The 23,104-nt window shown below is 41.3% G+C and overlaps 1 protein-coding gene across 1 annotated transcript in view; it reads right to left on the bottom strand.

The window, feature by feature from the left end:
• The window catches only part of HECW2 (HECT, C2 and WW domain containing E3 ubiquitin protein ligase 2), a 432,558-nt gene extending 411,754 nt beyond the window's left edge, over positions 1–20,804 (bottom strand). The window contains exon 1 of the mRNA XM_070388859.1: positions 20,677–20,804. The gene's annotated coding sequence lies outside the window, so the exon portion shown is untranslated. The remainder of the gene's footprint in view (positions 1–20,676) is intronic.
• Positions 20,805–23,104: the final 2,300 nt, after the last annotated feature.

Genomic DNA, 23,104 nt, shown 5'->3' with positions numbered 1-23,104 from the left:
ATGAAATAAGCCAGCCACAAAAAGATAAATACTATACAACTCCACTTATATGAGATACCTGGAATAATCAAATTCATACAGACAAAATGGAATGGTGTTTGTCAGGAGCTGGGTGGAGAGGGAGCTAAAGAAATAGGGAGCTTTGTTTAATGGGTATAGATTTTCAGTTTTTCAAAATGAAAAGCGATCTGGAGATTGTTTGCATATCAATGTCAATGTACTTAACATTACTGAGTTTTACATTTAAAAATGATTAATTAAGATGGAAAATTGTTATGTGTATTTAACTTCAAGTAATTTCTGGATGCTGGGAAAGATTGAAGGCAGGAGAAGAAGGGGAGAGGATGAGATGGTTGGATGGCATCACCTACTCAATGCACAGGAGTTTGACTAAACTCCAGGAGTCGGCAATGGACAGGGAGGCCTGGCATGCTGCAGTCCATGGGGTCGCAAAAAGTCGGACACGACTGAGTGACTGAACTGAACTGAATTCCTTTAATCTACACATGGATTTTTTTTTTTAAGTGTGTACCTAAGGGAGAGGTAAGCAAAACAAAGATAACAAAAATTAAGTTTGACAATCTTGAAAGTAAGAAAGAAGCCAATCAAATAACATCAGAAGAGTAGCAGGCAGCTGTAAAATTCAGTAGGAGGAGGGAGGAAGCACTTCCAGAATGGCTAAGTAAGGATCTCCAAAAACCTAATCCTCCATAAAAACAATGAGAACACTGGCAAAAAAAAAATTGTAAAACTCCATTTTTTCACAATTCTGGAAATCAACAATAGGATTACCACACTATGAGAATGATTAAGTCACAAAAAATGGTTGTGTCACAGTAAAAACAGAGAACTTAGTGGCATTTTCATTTTCCCTATTTCCATCACTCTCTTCCCAGCATCGCAATATACTTTAAAATCAGCATCCTTGCAGTCACAGTGACTGCAAAAAACAGTACTCTAGCAGGCAATGGGGAGGGCAAATTATGTTTGGAGTCCCGTGAAATGGCTCTATGCCAGTAACCTGTCACTATTTGACCTGGAAGTTATGTTGAAAAGACCTATTCCCAGGGCTTGTGTTTACTGGACGTAATTCAGAGCTCACTAAATGGAAAAAACTCTAGCACCACAGCATTTGTTGAAAATAATAGCTGCAATTGTTTGATAATGCAGATGTCTATGGCAGCAATACCAGCTGGAGCAAAAAAAGAAGCTGGCTTAAAAACTTAAAAGAGAGATTTGGAGAATGAAATGTCCAGAGAAGAATCTGAAAGCCTCCAACATATTGTTTATGACTGAAAAGGCCACATTCATGTGTAGCACTATACACATAGCCAAGAAATACCTGAAAAGACCCCATTCTTTCTCCTCTGGCTGATCTTGAGGCTCTGTGCATACAGGAAGTGAAGGCTAAGACAGAGTTGTCAACTGCTTGGCTACTTACTGAAGGTTGCCCCAACATGCACATAGAGCTCTTAGCAAAGCCAGAGATACTTATTCAGTTCAGTTCAGTTCAGTCACTCATCATGTCCGACTCTGCGATGCCATGGACTGCAGCACACCAGACCTCCCTGTCCATCACCAGCTCCCACAGTTTACTCAAACTGATGTGCACTGAGTTGGTGATGCCATCCAACCTCATCCAAGCTCATCCAATCTCATCCTCTATCGTTCCCTTCTTCTCCTGCCTTCAATCTTTCCCAGCATCAGGGTCTTTTCCAATGGGTCAGCACTTCACATCAGGCGGCCAAAGTATTGGAGTTTCAGCTTCAGCATCAGTCCTTCCAATGAATGTTCAGGATGGATTTCCCTTAGGATTGACTGGTTTGATCTCTGTGCAGCACAAGGGAGTCTCAAGAGTCTTCTCCAACACTACAGTTGAAAAGCATCAATTCTTCAGTGCTCAGCTTTCTTTATGGTCCAACACTCATATGCATACATGACCACTGGAAAAACCATACCTTTGACTAGATGGACCTTTGCTGGAAAAGTAATGTCCCTGCTTTTTAATATGCTGTCTAGGTTGATCATAGCTTTCCTCCCAAGGAGCAAGCATCTTTTAGTCTCATGGCTGCAGTTACCATCTGCAGTGATTTTGGAGCACAAAAAAATAAAGTCTTTCACTGTTTCCATTGTTTCCCCATCTATTTGCCATGAAGTGATGGGGCTGGATGCCATGATCTTAGTTTTCTGAATGTTGAGTTTTAGGCCAGCTTTTTCACTCTCCTATTTCACTTTCATCAAGAGGCTTTATAGTTCTTATTCACTTTCTGCCATTGGGGTGGTGTCATCTGCATACCTGAGGTTATTGATATTTCTCCCAGCAATCTTGATTTCAGCTTGTGCTTCATCCAGGGCAGCATGTCACATGATATACACTGCATATAAGTTAAATGAGCAGGGTGACAATATACAGCCTTGACATGCTCCTTTCCTGATGTGGAACTAGTCCATTGTTCCGTGTCCAGTTCTAACTGTTGTTTCTTGACCTGCATTCAGATTTCTCAGGAGGCAGGTAAGGTGGTCTGGTATTCCCATGTCTTTCAGAATTTTCCACAGTTTATTGTGATCCACACAGTCAAAGGCTTTGGCATAGTCAATAAAGCAGAAATAGATGTTTTTCTGGAACTCTCTTGCTTTTTTGATGGTCCAATGGATGTTGGCTCTCTGATCTCTGGTTCCTCTGCCTTTTCTAAATCCAGCTTGAACATTTGCAAGTTCACAGTTCACATACTGTTGAAGCCTTGCTTGGAGAATTTTGAGCATTAATTTGCTAACCTGTCATATGAATGCAATTGTGCAGTAGTTTGAACATTCTTTGGCATTGAGCTTCTTTGGGACTGGAATGTAAACTGCCCTTTTCCAGTCCTGTGGCCACTGCTGAGTTTTCCAAATTTTCTGGCATATTGAGTGTAGCACTTTCAAAGCATCATCTTTTAGGATTTGAAATAGCTCAACTGGAATTCCATCACCTTCACTAGCTTTCTTTGTAATGATGCTTCCTAAGGCCCACTTGACTTCGCATTCCAAGATGTCTGGCTCCAGGTGAGTGATCACACCATTGTGGTTATCTGGGTCATGAAGATCTTTTTTGTATAGTTCTTCAGTGTTTTCTTGCCACCTCTTCTTAATATCTTTTGCTTCTGTTAGCTCCATACCATTTCTGTCTTTTATTGTGCCTATATTTGCGTGAAATGTTCCCTTGGAATCTCTAATTTTATTGAAGAGATCTCTAGTCTTTCCCATTCTATTGTTTTCCTCTATTTCTTTGCATTGATCACTGAGGAAGGCTTTATCTCTCCTTGCTATTCTTTGGAACTCTGCATTCAAATAGGTATATTTTTCCTTTTCTCCTTTGCCTTTTGCCTCTCTTCTTTCCACAGCTATTTGTAAGGCCTCCTCAGACAGCCATTTTGCTTCTTTGCATTTCTTTTTCTTGGGGATGGTCTTGCTCCCTATCTCCTGTACAATGTCACGAACCTCCGTCCATAGTTCGTCAGGCACTCTGTCTATCAGATCTAATCCCGTGAATCTATTTGTCACTTCCACTGTATAATTGTAAGGGATTTGATTTAAGTCATACCTGGATGGTCTAGTGGTTTTCCGTACTTTCTTCAATTTAAGTCTGAACTTTGCAATAAGGAGTTCATGATCTGAGCCATGGTCAGCTCCCAGTCTTATTTATGCTGACCATATAGAACTTCTGTACCTTTGGCTGCAAAGAAAATAATCAATTTGATGTCAGTATTGACAATCTGGTGATGTCCATGTGTAGAGTCTTCTCTTGTGTCATTGGAAGAGGGCATTGCTATGATCCATGCCATTCTCTTGGAAAAATTCTGTTAGCCTTTGCCCTGCTTCATACTCCAAGGCCAAACCTGCCTGTTACTCCAGGTAACTCTTGACTTCCTACTTTTGCTTTCCAGTCCCCTATGAGGAAAGGGACATCTTTTTGGGCATTAGTCCTAGTAGGTCTTATAGGTCTTCTCAGAACTGCTCAACTTCAGCTTCTTCAGCATTACTGGTTGGGGCATAGACTTGGATTACTGTGATACTGAAAGGTTTGCCTTGGAAATGAACAGAGATCATTCTGTCATTTTTGAGACTGTATCCAAGTGCTGCATTTCTGACTCTTTTGTTGATTATGAGGGCTACTCCATTTCTTCTAAGGGATTCTTGCCCACAGTAGTAGATGTAATAGTCATCTGAGTTAAATTCGCCCATTCCAGGCCATTTTAGTTCACTGATTCCTAAAATGTTGATATTCACTCTTGCCATCTCCTGTTTGACCACTTCCAATTTGCCTTGATACATGGACCTAACATTACAGGTTCCTATGCCATATTGTTCTTTACCACACTGGACTTTATTTCCATCACCAGTCACATCCACAACTGGATGTTGCTTTGGCTCCGTCTTGTCATTCTTTCTGGATATATTTCTCCAGTAGCATATTGGGCACCTACTGACCTGGGGAGTTCATCTTTCAGTGTCATATCTTTTGCCTTTTCATACTGTTCATGGGGTTCTCAAGGCAAGAATACTGAAGTGGTTTGCCATTCCCTTCTACAGTGGACCACGTTTTGTCAGAACCCTCCACCGTGACCCGTCCTTCTTGGGTGACCCCACACAGCATGGCTCATAGTTTCATTGAGTTAGATAAGGCTGTGGTCCATGTGATCATGTTGGTTAGTTTTCTGTGACTATGATTTTCATTCTGTCTGCCCTAAGGGATAAGGATAAGAGGCTAATAGAAGCTTCCTAATGGGAGAGACTGACTCTGGGGGAAACTGGGTCTTGTTCTAATGGGTGGGGCCATGCTCAGCAAATCTTTAACCCAATTTTCTTTTGATGGGCAGGGCTGTGTTCCCTCCCTGTTGTTGATCTGAGACCAAACTATGGTGGGGGTAATGAAGATAATGGCAACCTCCTTCAAAATGTCCCAGGCACGCAGTGCTGTTCTCAGTGCCCCAACTCTGCAGCAGGCAACCACCAACCCACATCTCTGCCAGAGACTCCTGGACACTCACAGATATTTACATTGGTTTCAGGTATTAAAGGAAAATCTTTCTAATCATTAATCAACCACTAAGGGAATCAAGCAAAAGTTTCAGTAGCCACATGTGACAAAGAATGTATACTACAGAATTTATTCAGGAATGTCAGTAAGCAAACCAATAACAGCAACAAAGAGCAAAAACACCAAATCTTGGAGAGGGAGGAAAATTTGATTTTCAGTGTTGTCATGTGATATTATTTGAAATTCCCATTTTTCAACAAAAACTGAAAACATACACAAGTAAACAGAAAAGCATGGTCAATACACAGGAAATAAAGCAGTTAAAAAAAATTATGTCCCTAAGAAGCCCAGATTTGGGACATCCTAAACAATGATTTTAAATTACTAAAACTATGTTCAAATAATTAAAGGGAACCATATATAAAGAATTAAAGGATAATTTTAAAACAATGTTTCACCAAACAAAGAATATCAATATAGAGATAAAAATTATTTTTAAAAAGAACTAGATTAAAATTCTGGTGTTTAAAAGTACAATACTGGAACTGGAAAATTCACTAGAGGGGTTCAACAGCAGATTTTAATTGGGAGAAGAACGAATCAGTGACCTTCAAGATATGTTTATTAAGATTATCCAGATTTAGGAACAGAAAAAGAGTGAAAAAAAACTAACAGAACTTCAGAGGCCTGTGAAACTTCAGATACTGTATCAATCCATGCATTCTGGGAATTCCAGAAGGGAAGGAAAGAAACAGAAAGAATATCTGAAGAAACAATGGCCAAAGACTTCCCAGATTTGATGCAAACATTAATTTATACATCCAAGAAGCTCAATAAACTCAAGTAGGATAACTAAAAAGAATCCACATCAAGACACATCATAGTCAAATGTTAAAAGACAGAGAAATCTGAGGACAGGCAGAAAAAAAGTCTCATCACAAGCAAAGAGTTCTCAATTAGATTAACAGTAGACTTCTCATCAAACACTATGAAGGCCAGAGGGCATTAGAATAACATATAGGGCATTAGAATAACATATTCAAAGCAGTGAATTTTTCTAAAGTTAGCCAAGACTTCTATAGCCCACATAATTATCCTTCAAAAATTAAGACAAGCAAAACCAGAAAGAATCTGTCACTATCAAATATGTCCTATAAGAAATACTAAAGGGAGCTCTTAGGCTGAAATGAAAAATCACTCAATATTAAATCAAATCCACCTGAAGACACAAAGAGAACTGGTAAAGCTAACTACATAGTTAAATGCAAAATACAAAATGAATGCATTTTTTATAATCCTTTTCTATTTAAAAACAACTGCATAAAACAATAATTATAGAAGTGGTAATGATGGGCTTACAACATATAAAGCAAGGAATTAACCCATACTGAAGTAAAGCTTTCGTATACTTTGGAAATTAAGTTGATCAACTTGTTTTAAATTAATCAAATTGTTTAAATTAAGAATTTCACTGTAAACCCCAGGCAACAACCAAGAAAATAATTCAAAAATAATCAACAATATCATCAGGAATGACAGAATAAAAGCCTATGAAAATTCTCCAGAAAGCAACAAGAAGATTTAAATGGTACACTAGAAAACACACATATTTAATATACACAGGTAACAGAGGACTTGAGGAACAAAAAAGACCTAAGACACAGAGAAAACCAATAGCAAACAAGGTGAATATATCCATCTGATAAACAGCAGTTACGTTAAATGTAAATAAACACTCAAGTCAAACATTCTAGTTAAACACTTACAAAAGGCAGAAATTAGCACAAAAAAATTTTAAATGATTCAACTATATGCTGTTTTAAAATTTAGATTCAAAAACACAAGTAGGTAAAAGTAAAAGGATGAAAAAAAGATATATCATGGAAACATAACTTAAACAAGAATTACTGTGACAATGTTGATAACAGCAAAACAGACTCTAAGACAAAAATGGTAACCAGAGAGAAATAATATTTTATAATGATAAGTAAGTCAATTCAAAAGGAGGACATATAGAAAGATTATAAACATATATGTTATAAGGGGCTACAAAATACATAGGCAGAAACTGAGAGAGCTGAAGGGAGAAATAAACAATTTAACAACAATAGTTGAAGATGGCAATACTCCATTTTCCATACTGGATAGAACAATTAGGAGATCAACAAGGACAGACATGTACCAAAATAAAAAGAAAGAAAAAGAAAAGATAATTGAGCTTTATCAAAATTACATAGTTTTGTGCTTCAAATGACACTATCAAAAGAGTGAAAAGGCAATCCACAGAATAGAAAAAATTTTTCAAGTCATACATCTCATTAGGCTCTAGAATCCAAAATGTAAAAAAAAAAAAAAATTTTACAACACAAAAATTTACAAATAAATAACCTTATTTTATTATAAAATTACAAAGGATGTGAATAGATCCTTCTCCAAGGAATATACTCAAATGGCCAAAAATCACACAAAAAGATGTTCAACATCATGAGTCATAGAGAAAAGCAAATCAAAACCACAATGAAATACCATTTCATACCCACCAGAGTGGCTAAATTTAAAAAGCAATCATAAGTGTTGGTGATGATATAGAGAAACTGGAACCCTCAGACATTGCTGCTTAAAACGTAAAATGGTACATTCACTTTGGAAAACTGTTTGGCAGATCCTAAAATGATAAACATATAGAGTTACCATATGACCCAGTAATTCCACTCCAAGGTATATACTCAAGAGAATTGAAAACATATATCCACATAATATACATCAAGGCTGTATATTGTCACCCTTGCTTATTTAACTGATACGCAGAGTACATCATGAGAAATGCTGGCTGGATGAAGCACAGGCTGGAATCAAGATTGCCGGGAGAAATGTCAATAACCTCAATACGCAGATGACACCACCCTAAAGGTAGAAAGCAAAGAGGAACTAAAGAGCTTCTTGATGAGAGTGAAAGAGGAAAGTAAAAAAGCTGGCTTAAAATTCAACATTCAAAAAACTAAGATCATGGTATCTGGTCCCACCAATTCACGGCCAATAGATGCGGAAAATATGGAAACAGTGAGACACTTTATTTTCTTGGGCTCCAAAATCACTGCAGATGGTGACTGCAGCCATAAAATTAAAAGACACTTACTCCTTGAAAGAAAAACTATGACAAATCTAGACAACACATTAAAAAGCAGAGACATTACTTTGCCAACAAAGTCCACCTAGTCAAAGCTGTGGTTTTTCCAGTGGTCATGTATTTATGTGAGAGCTGGACCAGAAAGAAGGCTGAGCATCAAAGACCTTGCTTTTGAACTGTGGTGTTGGAGAAAACTTTTAAGAGTCCCTCGGACTACAAGGAGATCAAACCAGTCAATCTGAAAGGAAATCAATTCTGAATATTCATTGGAAGGACTGATGCTAAAACTGAAGCTCCAATATTTTGGCCACCTGAGGCAAAGAGCCAATTTATTGGAAAAGACTCTGATGCTGGGAAAGACTGAAGGTTAGAGGAAAAGGGGACGGCAGAAGATGAGATGGTTGGAATGGCATCATAAACTCAATGGATATGAATTTGAGCAAACTCCAGGAAATGGGGAAGGACAGCAAAGCCTGGCATACTGCAGTCCGTGGAGTCACAAAGAGTCAGACATAACTGAACGACTGAACAACAACAACAATCCTCACAAAAACTTTTACACAAACGTTCATAGCAGAATTATTCATAATAGCCAAAACATCTCAAATACCCATCAACTGATAAATGGATAAACAAAATGTGGTATATCCATACAACACAATTTTTTTGGCTATATATAAGAAAAGCATGCTAACACATGCTACAATATGGATAAACTTTGAAAACACTGTGCTATGTTAAAGATGCTAGTCTCAAAAGGCTACATATTATATAATTCTACGTTTATGAAATGTCTACAAGAGGCAAATCTAAACAGATGGAAACTGGAGAGATGGTTGCCAGGGGCTGGAGAGAGGTGAGATGAGGAGAGACTGCTAAGGATACTTGTCTTCTTCTGAGGGTAACAGGTTCTGATATTACAGGGCGGTGTTGATTGCACAACTTTGTAAATATACTAAAACCCACTACATGGTACAATTTAAAATGACAGATTTCATGGTATATGAATTGTATCTCAAACAAAGCCATTATTTTTTTTAATCAGTGAGGAAAATGAATACCTCCAGAATGACTCTCCAAGGCAGAAAATAAACCATATTTTGTCTCATAATCATTACAGATCATTGACCTAGACTGTACTAAATGTAAGGATGATAATAATGTAAAGATAAATAACAAACACTACTAATCCTTAAGAAACTTAATTTTTAACAAGAAACATAATTAATACATCTTTGAAAGAATATTGATTCTTACACCTATTTTTACTGTCAAAATATATAAAATGCTAATTTCAACATTATGAACTTTATTTGAAAACTCAATTCCAGCAAACTTTAAATATTAGCCACCACCCAAATTCAACAACCAAATATTAAGTTAACTCTAATTCTATCTCCAGTCACACTTCTCTCCAGCACAATAAGTTCCAAATTATGGTCCAGTCTCCCAGATCTTTTGCACTGTGTGGTCCTAGGTTGGGGGTGCCAAGAAATTTCCATGACCTCATTTCTTCACCATTGTCCAAATCCCATGCTCACTTTTCCTTCAGATTTTATAGAACCTAAGTTATATGCCTTTAGGCATCAGTTCAGTTCAGTTGCTCACTCTTGTCTGACTCTTTGCAACCCCATGGACTGCAGCACGCCAGGCCTCCCTGTCCATCACCAACTCCCAGAGCTTGCTCAAACTCATGTCCATTGAGTCGGTGATGCCATCCTTACCGTCTCAGCCTCTGTCGTCCCCTTCTCCTCCCGCCTTCAATCTTTCCCAGCATCAGGGTCTTTTCAATGAGTTAGCTCTTCGCATCAGGTGGCCAGAGTATTGGAGTTTTAGCTTCAACATCAGTCCTTCCAATGAATATTCAGGACTGATTTCCTTTAGGATGGACTGGTTAGATCTCCTTGCAGTTCAGGGGACTCTCAAGAGTCTGGGACTCTCAAGAGTCTTCTCCAACATCACGGTTCAAAAGCATCAATTTTTCGGTGCTCAGCTTTCTTTATAGTCCAACTCTCACAGCCACACATGACTACTGGAAAAATCATAGGCTTGACCTTTGTTAGCAAAGTAATATCTCTATTTTTTAGTATGCTGTCTAGGTTGGTCATAACTTGCATCACTTTCCTCCAAACACCATTACTGAGTTACTGAGGTTCTTCAGACCTGTATTTTATTGATAAACCAAGTCATCAAAGCAAGTACAACTCCCTTCTTTATGTCTTTTTATTTCTTTTACTTAGTAAAGATCCAAAGTGGTCCTTACTAGAACCAAAATGCCTCTACCCATGTTTGATGTCCTAAACTAAAAAGGTCAGATATTCACATCACCACATATGTTTTGTTGCTCTAGAAGAGGGGTTACAAAACAGATGCAGGCAGCATATGAATTTTGTTTGGCCTGAGCTGTTCTAAAAGCATTTTAATTACCAACATATTACAGTCAAAGAGGTTTTGTATATACAAACTTAGATTTTTAGCTCTATTTGCTGAACACAAATTCCCACATGGCAACAACTGGGTAAGCTGAGTAGTGACACCTCCTTCTCCTCTGATGAAGAATGCCTCTCCATTCCACCAGGTTTCCATGCACAGCACTTTAAGCCATTTCATTTGTGACCACCTGGCTCTGGAGCGGTGGGAGGGGGAGAACAGAACTGAAGTCCAGAGAGTTAGAAGTTGCTTCTAATCATAAAGGGAAGACCTCTTTCCTTACCTTTGGTTTCAGGTTTCATGCCCATGTTTCTCTACCTTTGCCAAACTCTCTTGAGTTTCTCACTCCAAAATGCTTAAAGTTCCTGTAATCACCGTCACATCTAACATCTAAGAACCAGTCTCATACTTAAACTACCCTGGGGCATTCCTGCAGAGGCATTTTCTGGCCTGGCAAGAAGCAGTGTAATTCCAAGCCACACAACAGAAAACACTGAGGATCTCATCCACAGACCAATGAAATCGTCGTTTCCAGACTCACATCTCTCTGAAGATAAACACTCCTCTTAAATTTCTGAAGTTTGTGTTAAAAATAAAATGCTTCTCAAACTTTACTGTGTATAGAACACATCTGAAGACCTTGTTAAAATGAAGATTCTGACTCAGTAGGCCTGGCTTCCGGGTGAGCTGATGTCACTGCACCAGTGTAGTCTGTAGCCTACACTCTGAATAGCAAGGAGTTAGAAGGCTTACAAAGGAAGAGGAGTTTTCTGAGATGGGAATTATCTCAATGAACCGACCTCCAAGACTTGACTTTCTGCCATTTTAGAACTACAAAAATGTTCATCTTTTAGTGTCTGTACCAATTTAATATCTGATTTATATAAATGGCAGGTTTCCATAATGGTTCATGAAAAAAAACACATGGTCTCTTCAGCCATTAGCCATTGATTATCACATATGTATTCACTTCATGATCAATACTGGGCACTATACAGAGGTATCAGCCAAGTTCTCATATCTTCAAAGTACTTAAATCTAGTTGGCAAAAACACTAATAGCAAACAAAATAAGTTGTTACAGCAGATGATTAAGATCTTTATTGCTATAAGATAGTGATTCCCAAGAGTGGGGCATATCAGCCTCTAGGGGGAAGATACTAAACTCACTGTCCTCAATCCCCTCCCAGAGTAGGATACTCACTCTACCCCCAGTCTTACTCCCAATCACAACAAAGGAAGCTGCATTTACTTCTAGAAATGCCATATTCTTCATAAGGGTAAGACGGCAGGAGGGGAGGAAGAAATGATGCAAAACACAATTTTTTAATGACACACAGAAAAGCAGGTAGAATTGGTGGGTGTTCCAGATGGGAAGTACTTCCTGTGGTAAAAGTACTGAGGTGGAGATGAGCCAGGGCATGTATGGAACGGAAAGAAGACCTGCCTAACTGAAGCAGATGAGACTGCCCCACCCGCCACCACCCCATTCTAGGTGGAGCAGGTATGAAAACGGTCTGTAAGAACTTGATGACCACCTATTAACAACATTAAAGAGATACCTCTTCAGAAGAAGGTTGAACTCATTTGCCTTTCAGGTCCTTTTCAATTTTTCCTCAACTAGAGAACAAAACCCCAGTTTTCCTCTAACACGTAATTCTAACCTGCACCATGGCCCTTGCCTGATGTTGAACAAGAGAAATGAGTGAAGAGAATGTGGATGTGTAGAAGTGGATGGTGTATACATTTAAGAAAAAGAGATCCTAAGTCATGGCATCGGGTTAAATTCCAAGGCTGTTCTACATCCCTGGTTCTTTGAGACGTCTCTCGTAGGTCTTATTTTCAACTCAGCCGTTGATCAGTCAATCATCTGTACAACTCTTCTCTGAACCCTGTCCAAATTATCCTCATCCCTCTCACATAGACAAGTGATGAATTACACTCCAGGTCTTGCCTGCCCACCCCATGGAAAAGAAGTCTCACTTACACTTCCTTCTCTAGCCAGCTCCTCCTCTACAAAGCACTTAAGACACTTTCAACTATGTTTTTTTTTTTTTTCCATTTTCTACTTACAAAATATTTCAAAAATACATTCAGAAGACCGTAAAGTTCAGAAGTTAACATAAAAGTAGCCCAAATACCACCACCCTAAGGTAAAAATATTTACCTTTACAATGTCTGCCACATTTGCTTTGCAATTACATAGTCCCTTATTTATTCATATCTCTGTTGCTCTTGCCTATTTCCTAACTCGATTCTCTGTCTTATCTGGTCAGGGCCATGTCTGAATATTGACCTCTTTTAACCTATCCCTCAGAAGACAGCCTGGTACATATAAGGCTCTCAATGTTTATTCAATGAATAATGCATGAATGACTTCTGTCCTAGAATGAAATAATGGCCATCACTATAGAAGAGTTATCAGACAAAAGACAATGACTCCATCTTTATTAAAATCCAAATAAATAAAGAAAAGAATCGCTTTTTTTTTTTTTGGCCTTGCCACAAGGCTTACAGGATCTCAGTTCCCCAACCAGGGACTGAACTCCAGCCAAGGCAGTGAAAGCCTGCAACCCTAACCACTAGGCCATCAGGGAACTCCCTGGGAAACAGATGTTTACTTAAGGAAGAGGGTTCAAATTTAAGTGTGTGCTATAACTGGATATTCCATATTAGAGTGGGTTAGCTAAACAAGGAATAGAACTGCCCTAGAGCCCTGATCCCTCTTGCCCTAGACAGCACACATATCTGCCCAAGACATGTAAAGAACATAAGCCCTCAGAGCATCTCCTAGTTTCAAGATGCCAACTCAACAGCTTAAAGGGGGAAAGAACAAAAGAGACAGAGGTAGAGGAGAAGAGAGGGAAGACGACAGGAGGGTTGGGAAGAGGCAGGGAGGGAGGAGGGGAGAAATGAGGGGAGTACTATGCAAAGAATCCTAGAACACTGGAGAACATTAATTTTTTTTCTAGGTTACATCAGGGGCAATACAAATCCTGTTCTAAAAACAAAGTCAAGTACCAAGTCCATCTGTCTGAAATGAAGGCAAGCCTAAGGCAAAAGTATAAGAAAGGTCAAGTGCAATTGTCAGACTTCTCCACCTCCTTTACCTGCCCTCCCGGCCATCCAGCATCTTAACAAAATCCTTAAAGCCTGGGTTCCTCCCACTGTGGTTCTCTACATGCTCTCAAACATTATATACATATACACTTGTATTCTCACCCCATCAACTTTACTGGATCTAAGTTCTATTTCTTTGTGCTCTTATTCTTCCAATAGGTCACCGAAAGATAATATGCTTCTGATTTAAAGGACTGCCCATTACTGAAAATACTACTTTCTTAACTCTTTATAGCCAATGTGGACCTCTAACTCTTTCTAATTAAAAAAATGTCTTAGTCCCTATGATTGTAGCAGATTGTTTTGTTAGCAATTCTCCCTTTTCTCCCTGTCCCTGACATGGTTCCATGTGGGCAGAGTATAGTACTGAGGCTTGACACTTGATATAAGAGAAATCATTTCTAAGTGTGATGTCGTAAAGAAACATCTTTCTTGCTCTGCAGATATCTTACAGCACAGGTAAAATACCTTATGAGCACCTTTCCCCTAAACAGCCAGAGTACATTAGTACAGAGAAGCAGCTTTACACTCCTTGTCCATCACTTTGCACAGCACACACAGATACACATGGGCCGTAATTTATCCAGTTTTCACTTTCTTTCAGTAGTTCCTCAAGATCAGAAGGTGCTACATCTTCACTGTGAATGGAAGAACATGTAGGTTGGCTTCTAGGCACAACTTCTTTTCTTCATGAAGTCACAACCTTCTTATCTATACATGAACCTAATGCTCTGTCAGTTCTGCTTCCTGAGGACTTTTCCTGTCTCATATATAATGGTTAACCAAAAGAAAAATCTCTTCCTCTATACCACGAGTTTTCAGTGATAAATGAACAAAGCATCACCAAGTGCTCCTCCCTGAACAAATGCCAAAAGCTGATTCATTCTCTGCATGATATCGGTGGTTTCATCCAACCATAAAGTGAAATATCTGCTAGTGTGTACATGATAGTAATCACTCTTCCACACTCTACTCCACTGATAATAGGCAACAGCCAACTGTGTCATTTGACAAAGGAATTCTGACAATAACTTCTGGTTTCTCTCTGCAGATAATGTTTGTCTTTAACTTTCCAACTGATTTTCCAAGTGTCTCTTCAATAAAATGACTTATACTTACTTTTGTTACAAGGATCACTTAATGATGCTACTAAAGTTTTCATCTCTTTCCTACTGTTAGAAGTTTAACACATTAATTTTGTAATGGAAAATATCATTGAGTTCTTGTCCTGGGAAACTTGAATGGTATAACAGAGAAGCCACTGTGCTTTGTTTGAAAATGACACCAAAACATCCATGGCTTCACAGAAAAAGTTTCACAACAGGCGATGACTAAAGACTAGGAGCAAATGGATGGCAAACCCAATAAAAAGCACTTTTGAAATAGTCATCATCTTATTTCCTTTTGCTTTTTTTATAATTTTCCATTTCAGCTACTGTTTTGAAATCATTACTCTCACAAACTCCCTTGTTTTTACACATACAGATTCACATTTTATATTTCACATGGGATTTAGTTCTCTAAGTATGTTTGTGACATTTTGAACTGTAGCATTTTCATTACTGTTTTCATCACTATTTTCACACTGCAATGAACCACTTTTGAGCCTCTGATCTATTTTTGCACAATGGAGATAAAACTTAAGACCAGCAACAATAAACTATGCTATTTTAACAAGTAAACAATGAGCAAATGACATAAAAAGTATAATAACTAAGATGAAGTGCACCATGTATGAAATGCAAGTGATATTGACCACTGTAGTCTTCAGAGCACAAACACAATTAATAGCAGAATACCTTTTAAGAACATAATGGGATTTCTGCTGGATTTATAGTCAATCTCACTTCTCAAGGTGCTACATGCTCTGCTACCCCTACATCATCTTTCTGATTCACATTTCCATGTCCCCCCCATCACTCCACCCTCTTGTGTTGGTTTTCTCACTAATCTTTGAACTCATCCAAACATATTCTCACCTTCACTCCTTCACACTGACTGTTCTCTCTGCCTGAAACACTCCCCTCTGGTATCTGTGTGAGCAACTTCTTTCACTTCCTTTAAGTCTTTGCTGAAGGTTTCTTCATGAAGGCTACTCAACTAATTTATCTATTCTACTTTCTTCCAAAGTATTACCTCCTTCTACAATGCTATATAATTCACTTATTTATTTGGCTTATTGTGCATCTCCCACTCCCACCTCTTCACTCTCAATAAAATGAAAACTTTATAAGGGCAGGGATCTTTGTTTTATCCATTCAGCATCTAGATTCATGGAAGGTAAGGTGCTCAATAAATAGTATTAATAGTTGAATGAATAAATGAATGAGGGAGTAAGTAAAATTTTTTCATTGCTTTTCCTCTCTAGCCACCAATCTGTCTGTGGCTCTTACCTGAGAATTAAACAGAAAATGGAGAACCATCAAATGATTTAAGCAAGAGAACTGCACAAGGTCAGAAGATGACTTAAAGTCTGGAGAGGCTGGACTTCTTTTTTTTAGTTTAAAAGTCAATCTATGAAAGAAACGATGAAAGTCACAATTTTCCAAATGACTAGGTCTTCTTAAGCAGTTAATTTCAATCCCATAATACACATATCTATAAATATATGAGCAATGTCTGTGTATATACACATATACAAATGCACACATTAAACATATGTTGAACAAATCTAGAAGTTAAGGACATTCTTCTATCATATGGGTATTCTTCATAGAAAAGCTAATGACTTAGGTAATAGTTAAGACAATCATCCAACATAACTTTCCTGACACAACAGTATAAACTGTTTGATATGGTGCCCCTTCCAGTTAGGACCTCTTTTTACTCTCAAGGGGCTTCCTTGGTAGCTCAGATGGTAAAGAGTCTGCCTGCAGTGCGGGAGACCCAGGTTCGATCCCTGGGTTGGGAAGATCCCCTGGAGAAGGAAATGGCAACCCACTCTAGTATTCTTGCCTGGAAAATCCCATGGACGGAGGAATCTGGCAGGTTACAGTCCATGGGGTTGCAAAGAGTCAGCAAAACTGGGCGACTTCACTTTTCACTTTACTCTCAAGAGTGTCCTTGTCTGAACAAAAATAACTATTCAGTCATCCCACTTATAAAGAAGATACATACATTTCTTCTTATTCAAGCATGCTGACCAAGCTTTTGAGGATTTCAATGGAGTGGGTGTGGAAAAAGTGACAGCCATAATTATTTGTAACACCTACTGGCCAGCACTGCACACGAACTCTTTCAAACAGGCAATTCTTTAGCAAAGAAGCACAGCCATTATTGTAAAATTACACGCCACAAGCTCCATATATCTAGTGTTCAAACTCAAAGCCCCGTCAGGTCACCTGCACAATCTCCAGTCCTGTGAGAATGTTCATGTGGTGAGAGGGCACACCACATTCTTCTCTGCAAGCCCTTTGTCTGAAAAGCTGAGACCCAAACCCAAGACTCTTGTCAGAAGAGAGGGCAGAAAACAAAGGCTCTTCTATTATCGTCGTGGCCCAGAGGGCTTGGAAACTAGGAGAATGTGGAGTCAAGTCTTCACAACAACACATGTGTTTGGTCTCTCAGTGAATTCCAAGAACATGACCAAACACCAGATCTTGAAATTTGCATACGTGCTAAGTCATTTCAGTCATGCCAACTCTTTGTGATCCTATAGACTGTAGCCCACCAAGCTCCTCTATCCATGGGATTCTCTAGGCAAGTAGAATAGGTTGCTATGCCCCCCTCCAGGGGATCTTCCCAACTCAGGGATAGAAGCCAAGTCTCTTAAGTCTCTTGCATTGGCAGGCGGGTTCTTCACCACTACAGCCACCTGGGACGCCCTTGAAACTTGCATTCCAATCTGCAAAAGCCATGCAGCCATTAGGTCTGCTAACAGGTTTTGTTGAAGCTGCTGTCCTGAATCATAGGAGTTGTCGCAAATCGTGTCAGCCCTAGGTAAACAGGTGTTAATTCTCATTGTGCTCGAAGACAATAATATCATGGGCTTAGAGCCAAAGTACAGACTTAATACCTCAACCATAAAACTTTTATTTCTTGTATGTGTAAATAGATGACAAGCAGCCAAATACCTCATTCTTTCATCTTCTTTATTATTTCTTTTTTTTTCTTTAAGCATTTTTTTGGTTTAATTTTTTTTACTTTTTTTATCTTTGCGTTTAACAAATTAAAGACTGAAATAAAGCCAGACTCAAAATCTGAAGTCAGAAGAGGGTGGTGAAGAAAATAGTGAAGATTCCTGAAAATCCAGGGTGACCATACAATTTATCATCCAAACCAGGGCACTTTTAAATGTGAAAGGGGATGCATTTGATGATTCAGATAGGGCAATAGGAATAAACCAACTGAGAAGGTGTGGTCACACTTCTAATCTCTCATTCATTTTCCCACAGAAAGGCCATCCTGTGTGTAAGGAAGCAATTCTGCCTCTGCTGTGTCAACCAAATATACTTCAAATGCAGTCCTCTCTCTTTCAGGCCAGGCCTGCCTTTCCACAATGGAGCTGGAAAGGTTTTCACTCCACCCTGCATTCCCTATTTGTGTAAAACTGGTTCCATTTTTATTCAGGAAAGGAGGCAGTAACATACAAGAATGTGGATGCAGGCCAGGTGCCCAGCAAACCCCAGGCCTGGTACCTTGGATTTCTCATAAAGGAACACTTCACAAGAGAGGAAGCAACCTACTGAGAAGGTACACAGATACCAACCGCACATTTAACAATCCGAATTTGAATGTTAGACCCTTTTTTGATGCCAAGGCACATGCTGAAACTGGACAGAGCCCAAAAGCCACCTCTCCAGCAACACACATTCATCCAGAAGAAATAGCTAGGGTATCTGTCCTCAGCTACAGGTAACAAGCTTAGTTCCTTTGCCTTTTGCTGAAATCAGTGGTGCAGAAGGATTTGGAAAAAAGTAAGGAAATATATTTTTTCCCCAAGATCACAGTTTCCAGGCTAAACAGAGCCAATGCTTACTTTTACCCCATACTTCCTGTTTCAAAGGGTCAAACATTACTCATGTTCTTCATAAAATTTAGTCCTGTAGCTAGTGACTGTGAATTTATTGGAATATTTTCCCTCACATGCATACAAAGGGCAGACCAATTTTGCAATCTAGCTGGAATCTATAGCCCATAAAGAATCTATAATGATGGTAGGAGCAGAGATGCTCCAGATGGCTTATCACAAATGTTCAGAATGACTTTAACTTCTTCACAGACTCCACAGTCACTCAGAAAGATTCACTGCCCAAGGTTGTTCAATGCTGTGATAGAGCACACTGCTAAAGCAAAAATCTTAGGCTTTTGCTAAGTGTAGGGGACTGAGCAAAAGACTGATGACCCAACAGTCTTAGGCTGTTAAGTCTTATAAAAGTAGAGTACTACCCACAGCTGAGAATCTGGGGACAAACACTGGCAGTCAGGAAACCACCTGTCATGGAGGTAATAGAAGAAATTCCTTTTGAATTCATGCAGGTTGGACTAAAGTCCTTCCAGGGAGGGGACACTATAAGTCCAAGCGGCCATTTGTACTCAAGAACTACTGTTTTTCCCAGCAGTACAATAATCTTAAATTCAAAGACATTTTTGTTAATATAACTGTTTAAACTGCTTCACATAACAAAAATTGAGGCCAAAATGTGCCAAAGGAATAATCAAAACAAACAGCTCAATAATGACTTTTTAAATGTTCAAAAAAAGAAACTCACTAGTCAAGCTGCTGGATGATACGGTTATAATGTCTTCTTTGGGAGATGAAAACTATGTCTTCCCCACTGTACCCCATCTCCCAACAGGGAAGTGGATAATTTTTTAAGAATACAATGACTCTTTATGCTGGGCTTCTCTTGTCTGCTGGGAATGCCATCTGTCTCCCACACTGTATAAACAATCCCTGCAGGAATCTTCTGAGGCCCAAACAGATTAGCAAACTCCAGATTTTCACACCATCAATAGCATCCCCATCCAGATTAGGGTTCTTGCTTTAATAACTCCAAGGATAAGCCTAACAACTGATCCTTTCTTGTTTATAGGTAATGTGAGTGTCATTTTGAAGATAACCTCTCAGAACATACAGCCATCTGTTGGGGGCGGGGGGAGGGGTGCGGTGGAGCTCTCTCTAGGCAACAGAAGAAATGAGCCCTTGAGGGAATAGGAGAAATAGTAAAATGAAAATCATACTTATGAGACAATACGAAAACATGAAATTTCACCGGGTTCACTCTACTAATTACGTTTAAATCTTTTTCTTCCAAATTACAAACTATAGAAAACTATTAAAAAAAAAAAATAATAAGACAAGTTTCACACTTTGACAAAGGTATACGTGCAATGAGAGTTCAGTTTGCTTGACTCCAAGACAGTGAAAGCAGAAATCGTACTGGGAAGGGTAAGGGCCCCCAGAGAAGTTTGCCTAAGGTCCACCTCTATCCTCTACCTACAACGGTTGACGATGCCTGCCTTCTCCAAGTTCAACAGCGCTTGATCCCCTGTAACTGTGAGCTCTGTATTGTCTCCAAAGACTTCCAACTCTAAAAGAAACAAATGTGCCTGTAAAGATGTTCCTAAATTAATAATGATAACCAAGGGAAAACACCTGAGCTCTGCTAATAGAGAAAAACACAAGGCATGGAAAAGCCAGACCTCTGCAGTTGCACGTCCTCCAAAACGTCTACGTCTAAATCTGCAGCCCCAGTTTCCTCCAGGCCCCAAGCCGCGGCAGAGGATGTTCACAACACATTCCAAACCAAAAGGAAATGAAGCCTCTGCTCCCTCAAGAGATGCTCAGATAGACCCAAAAGTCTCAGCTCCCCGGAGAATCAAACCTTGAAACACGTCCCGGTGCCTCTCACCCGCGTCTCGGGGCAGCGGAAGCCGAAATGTCAAATGAATGACCGCGCCGGGGCGCAAGGGAGGAAAACAAAGCCACCTCCCGTCGTCCGGCTTGCGGAGCAAAGGCCGGGCGAGGGCCGTGCACTCACCTGGAGCTCCGCGCCTGCCGCCGCCGGCTGCGGGTGGGGATGGGGCCGCCGGGCGGCTAGGCGCCCCGGCAGATGCCCGGACCCGCGGCCCCAGCGCCCTCCGGCCGGTCCGCGCGCGCCGCGGGAAAAGCAGGCGGCCGCGGGCGCCGCCGCGCGTCGCATGCAGCTCTCGGCTGCGGCGGCCGCTGCCACGGGACCGAAGGACCCTGCGCGGCCGTCTCCGACCCAGCAACCCGAGGCAGGGACGAGAGACGCAGCGCGGAGCCGAGCGCGCCCGGCGCGCCCCTCAGTGGCTCTTCCCGCCGCCCTCCGCAGCGGGCTGGGTCTCGGCTTGCCTTTGTGTTGGCATCCTCCTTCGCTCCCAACGACGCCCCGAGCTCCCCGGGCGGCTCCGCGCCACCGCCCACCCCGGGTTACGCCGCGCCCCTCGCGCGGCCCGCCGATTCTGTCGAGTCAGCGGCGGCGGGGACGCGCGAAGCCATGTCTTCCGCCCGCGCTCGGGAGGGCACCCGGGGGTCCGGGCATCCCGGGGAGGTTCACCGCCGAGCTCCACGGCCCGGGCGCGGCGCGTCCCCGAGCGGCCCAGCAGCGCCCGGCTCCCCGCCGCTCGCTCTCCAGGCGTCGCCCGCGAGCCGCGCGCCGGCCCGCCCGCGTGGCCCCCTCTCACCGCTCCCGGCGGGCTCGCCCAGCCTCCCTCGTGCCGCCACCTTCCTCGGGCCCTGCGTGCCCGGTGCCCTTCCCTGCCCCGGCGCCCTGGCCCTCGGGGGCGAAGGGTGCGGGCCGCTCACCTCCGGCGGTGCCGGCGCCCCTCCCGCTGGACGCCTAGGCGACATGTGCCCGCACCTCCCTGCAGGGCGCTGGGCTGGGGGCTTCCTGCACGTCGTGGACCAGAGGGAGGGCAGCGGGAGGGGTGAGGGGAGAGGACGGGAGAGACTCCAGACCTTGTCCTGCTGGACGTTCCCGGGGAAGATGCGGGAGAGCGGGGCCGGTGCCGCCCGGAGAAAGACGAATCCCGAGCCTGCCGCGGAGCCTGAGCTGCTCTCCTTCTGCGACGCCGAAGGACATGAGGGTTCCGAGAGGCGCAGCGGAGGAAGAAGGAGACCCTCTGATATCAGGCAGGCTGGACTCTTCCGAAATGCCCCCGGAAGGCTGAATGGAGGAGTGTCATGCCTCGATTTCCCCAACCGCAAGGGCAAAACGGTAATACTCATGTCACCTACACGGGGTGTGGTCACGATTAAAAATGGATTGATGAAAGCGCTCCCAGCTACTTTGTCTAAAGAGGGCACTCAAATTAAAAATAACCGTATTGATACTTTAAGCTTTCTGTTTACTTTTTTTGCAGCGTCTTCATTGACAGTCCCACTTAGAGGAAAGGGTAAAAATGCGGAAATGTTAAGACTATTATCCCCTATGCATGATATCTATCCAGATAAGGGAAAGATTTGCACGCTTTTACAGTTAAACTACAATCATATGGAGGAAATCCCAAAACATTTTTTCCCAAAATAACAGATATCTTTATTGGGGGATTTTTGAGTATGTACTTTCAGTATTATCCATTTCTTCCCCTTTTCTGATAACAGCTATTCATTTCCCTCCGCCCCCCCCCCACCCCCGCCCCGGGCCCAGGAGTCTCTGTAGTGGTTCCAGAATACTGACACCTTCCACCCTCACTCCCCAGAACTGGCCAGTCATCATATTCCAGACCACAATGATTGGTTCTGCAGTGGGCATATTGGTCCAAGAATTCAATCTGGAACTTTTGCTGAATCAGTTCAGAAAAAGAAGTCCTTCCAACTAGGATAACTAATGTAGAAGGATATAAGCCACCAAATGTAGATATAAGTACCACCAATGCATATGGACCAAGTCAACTTTAAGGAAGGAAACCTGAGGGGGTGGGGATGATATCTTTCAAGAGTTAGGAGGCAAATATGTCCAAGTGAACTCTACCCCTGAAAGCAATAAATCCACCCCCCACCCCACCCCCCTCATTTCCTCAAGGCAGTTTCAGTTGTGTTCTGTCAGGGGTCACAAAAAGCCCTGACTCATTGTTCTCTGGATCTACCCATCACACACACTCCTCCTTCTTTGGAGGAGTTCTGGGCTCCTCCAAAGAACTCCTCCGAAGAACTGATACCCCACACGTACACCACAAAAGAAAAAAGTTCCTATTCTTGTACCTACTGGAAGAACAGGGATCCCAAAGGATCCCACATGATGTTCTCTTTGTATAACTTGCTCTATGCCCAGCAATCACATACCTGCAACCTTTAACCTCCTGTATTAATTAACCACCATCTTACAATCTAACTTTAAACAAAAAAGCATAAAAAGAGCTAAAATGGATCATTCTTGCTGCCCTTAGGTTAAAAAAAAAAAGCCAAAACGTTTTTCTTTGACCTTAAAAGCAGTCCCATCTATC

The sequence above is a fragment of the Bos mutus genome, chromosome 2 (genome assembly GCF_027580195.1).
Source record: "Bos mutus isolate GX-2022 chromosome 2, NWIPB_WYAK_1.1, whole genome shotgun sequence".
Taxonomy (NCBI): Eukaryota; Metazoa; Chordata; class Mammalia; order Artiodactyla; family Bovidae; genus Bos; species Bos mutus.
This window is presented reverse-complemented; position numbering and strand designations above follow the sequence as displayed.